Raw genomic sequence first — 3,828 nt, forward strand, 5'->3', positions numbered from 1 at the left:
ACTCTAGGGACGTCTCTTTTCACAATCCAAGCACGTCTCAAAGGTTCTTTCTGATTATCCTCCCAGAACCATCTGTTCCTGAAGCCTTCACCTCTGAAATTCCAGCATCACCCCAGTCACTAGCTCGAGAGTCCGCTTTGCCTGCCTTGCCCTCAGCGTCATCATTTTTTCCAGGCTGTATATGTATGCCGTGTCTGCTTCCCTTACTTAGGGGTAAGCTGTATGAGGGCAGGAGCTGGACCCGTCCTGCTCACCGAGGGCCCTGACACAGAGTGGGTGCTCAGCATATACTTACTGAAGGAGGCCTCACGCTTCGCATCTCTTAACTGCCCCCACCTTCCCCAATTCTGCCCCTGTCCCCGCCAGGAGATGAGGAGGCGGGCTGGGAGATTATATAATCCTCCCAGAGTGGCAGAGCTGATTCTCCCTCATTCTTCCCAGAATTCCACAGAAGAGGGCGTCACAGCCCCTGCCAAGCTGTGCCTCGAATGCGCTGCAAGCCATTCTCTCCTTCTGGGAACACCCACTCTGTACTGAGACTAAAGTCAGACAATGAGCAGACATCAGCCAGATAGAGGTTTGTGGATGCTTTATTTATTTATTTTTAGAGACAGGGTCTCAGTCTGTCACCCAGGCGTTGACATAATCATAGCTCACTGCAGCCTCAAACTCTTGGGCTCAAGCGATCCTCCTACCTCAGCCTCCCGAGTAGCTGGAATACAAACACAGACAATCATGACCAGCCAATTTTAACATGTTTTAGTAGAGACAGGGTCTCACTATGTTGCCCAGGCTGGTCTTGAACTCCTGGCCTTAGCAATCTTCCCATCTCGGCCTCCCAAAGCATTGGAATTGTGAATGTGAGCCACTGTGCCTGGCCTCATGGATGCTATATGATGGACAGAATGTCAACAGAGAAAAGTGAGGCAGGACTGGGACGATGTTAGAGCCAACACTACACCCACTGCATCATCTCAGGGCGATGCCAGGTGAAACCAGGGCACTGTGATTCGGTGGACATGAGCAGAACACCCCGAAAGGCAAACCAGATGCTCTAGACCTCATCTGTTAGTGTTGGTGTGGCTTATATTGCATAGGAGAAGAGGATAGTGTTAGAATTAAATGTGTGTGTCTCCCCCAAAATTCGTATATTGAAACCCCAGCCCACAGAGTAATGGTGTTAGGAGGTGATTAGGTCCTGAGGGTGGTGCTTTTAGGATTGGGGTGAGCGCCTTTGTAGGAAGAGGCCACAGAGCCAGCGAGCTCTCTTTTCACCTTGGGAGAATACATAGAGAAGTTCGTTTGTGCAACCCAGAAGAGGGCCCTCGCCAGCATCCAGCCATCCCCACGCCTGGATCTCGGCCTGCCAGCACCCACAATTGTGAGAAATAGATGTCTGCTGTTTATAGGTCAGCTCTAAGGTACCTTGCTGTAGCAGCCTGAACAGACTAAGGTGGACAGAGACCTACGTTTGCTTGAGCACACACTAGGCACCATCTTCCCATGGTATATTTCATGACGATTTCTTCATCGCCCCATTTATCATCTAACAATACATCGCCAGCTTCATCCTCAGATGACGCAAAGTGACTTGTCATGTTCAAAATCCGATTTGGTTAAAAAAAAAGCTGAGAGAAAATCAGGTCAAAGAGGAAATGAAGGGGAGGAAAACCGAAGGCAAGCTGGGGTGAAATTGGTGTGCGCAGTTTTGCCAGTGAGGCCAGAAGAATTCATAGAGGTGGATCACGGATTTTGTGCTGACCTCTCTAGCAGCCAGTGCTGAGAGTCATGTGATCAGGCATGTGATTGTGTCAGGTAGCAAGGTAGCACTGAACCAGTGGCTCAGAAGCTCACGTAGGGCTAAGAGTAGCAAGATTATTTCTGGGGCTAAAGCTGAACCTGGCTGGGCACAGTGGCTCATGCCTATAATCGCAACACATTGGGAGACTAAGGGTAGAATGGGTGGACTCTGACTTCCCCATCGGTACTTTGTTTTCTTGTCCACTGAGCTTCCTGTAGCTCCATTTCACGTTGCCAGTGAGGTGTTCACCTGTCCATTTGTACGGCCATCCAGACCAATCTGCACGAATCCTCTCTCCAACCCTGTGAATTAAGTCTCATTGTCTCCATTTTCAGTGGGGGTCAAGAGGACTGAGTAACTTGCCCAAATTACCCAAGTAGTAAATAGCAAACTTGGGTACCAGACGCCCATCAGTCTGATTCCAAGGCTGGAATCTTTCCCTGCACCATCCCTGTTGGATTCTGCTCCTCCAGGTGACAGATCTGGCGAAAGTGAGAACTGAATGGTTCTACTAATCTTACAAAATGGCAGCCAAGCCATGTCCATTTACATGTCAACTTTCTCACTCCCCTCTAGTCCCCAGGAGCCCATGGAACAGCCTGTTCTTTTGACTGGATGGCAACCAGGATGAATTTCAGTATTTTCTAACCAGGCCTCACCCTTCTCACCCTTGCCGTTGTTTGCTGCTCTCTAGTTTTCAAACGCAAACTCTCTGATTGACTGTGGGTGGCTCCCAAATGCATCTGGCCCAAAGGAAGTCTGGAATAGCAGTCAGTCATCCAGGTGTTGGCTAGATCCAGCCAATGGGTCATCTGCGGTCAGCAGTGCCACCCCCCGATTGGACTGGGTCTGGCTCTTTCCCCTCATCTTTGGAGCCTTCCCCCTGAATACAGGCCCTGGGGAAGGGGGAGGGAAAGGGACTGGGCCAAACATTTGGAAACACTTGCCTTGCAAAGAGTCAGCCAAAAGAGAGAGATTTAAACATTTCTTCTACCCACACAATCGAGGAAAGCGTAGCTTGAAATTTTCTAATTTTTATGCTTCATTTAGATGAAGTATCATAGTTTGCAGAGCTTTGGTTTGTCTGCAGAGGTAGAACACACCTTGGACCCATAGCATGTGGAAGCTGCTAGGAACCATGGAGGCTCCCCAGCAAACTCCTCTTATGTAGATGTGGAAATAGCCCAGAGAGGGAAAGGGACTTGCCACACAAGGGACGTGAGACTGGGGCTCTCACATTTTGAAGCATGCTATGGAATCTGACCTGGCCTGGATTTCCCGGCAGGGGGGCTGTGTCCTTCTGACTTGGCCATCTGAAGGAGGACCCCAGGCAAGAGGACACCTCTGAAACTGACGCATGTTTATGAAGTCATTTATCACTGTTGAGGATGGTAAGGCTCCCTGTTCATGGCGGAATTTTCTCCAGGATTACTTTCTCCAGCGGCAGGCTGTCTTGCCAATACCAGGTATAGAGCTTGGTGGTTGAGGGTGCTGGAGTCTTGGGCCAGTCATGATGTAGATACAGACATGAGCTCCAATTCCTTCCTGGTTCTGCCTCTTCCTAGCTGTGGAGCCCTGGAGAAGTCATTTGACGTTCCAAGGTCTCTGTGTCCCCATAGGCAGAGTGGCAGGAAAGAAATTCTCCTGCCCATCTCATACAGGGTGGTGTGAGCTCAGAGGAAACAGTGGGTGGGAAGGGGCTTTGTGATCTGTGAGGCATTATTGAGTCATATGCAGGAGTGACTTTTGCTTGTCATGGTTACTTAGCAATGATGATGATGGCACCCTGCTGTGACAAGTCCTCCAATCAACTCATGTTGCTGAGAACAGCAACGCTTGCAGTGGGGCAGAATTTCCCATGTGGCAGAATGGGAGGGGTACAGGAGCGGGAGCCAGACCTGGCTTCCAGCTTCACTGTCACCAATCACTGCCGCAATTGGGGTGGATCCTAAAGTCTGATCTCCACCCAAATCTTATCTCAAGTTTTAATCACCACGTGCTGAGGGAGGGAGGTGAGTGGTTTCTCC

The 3,828-nt window shown here is 49.9% G+C and overlaps 1 long non-coding RNA gene across 1 annotated transcript; it reads right to left on the minus strand.

Annotated features, from left to right (window-relative positions):
* Window positions 1–574: 574 nt before the first annotated feature.
* LOC144581972 (uncharacterized) lies at window positions 575–3,430 on the minus strand. The gene is made up of 2 exons (XR_013533542.1): window positions 3,066–3,430; window positions 575–712 (listed from the first exon to the last, which is right to left on the minus strand). It is a non-coding gene; the product is annotated as an uncharacterized LOC144581972 (long non-coding RNA).
* Between the last annotated feature and the right edge of the window lie 398 nt (window positions 3,431–3,828).

The sequence above is a fragment of the Callithrix jacchus genome, chromosome 3 (genome assembly GCF_049354715.1).
Source record: "Callithrix jacchus isolate 240 chromosome 3, calJac240_pri, whole genome shotgun sequence".
Taxonomy (NCBI): Eukaryota; Metazoa; Chordata; class Mammalia; order Primates; family Cebidae; genus Callithrix; species Callithrix jacchus.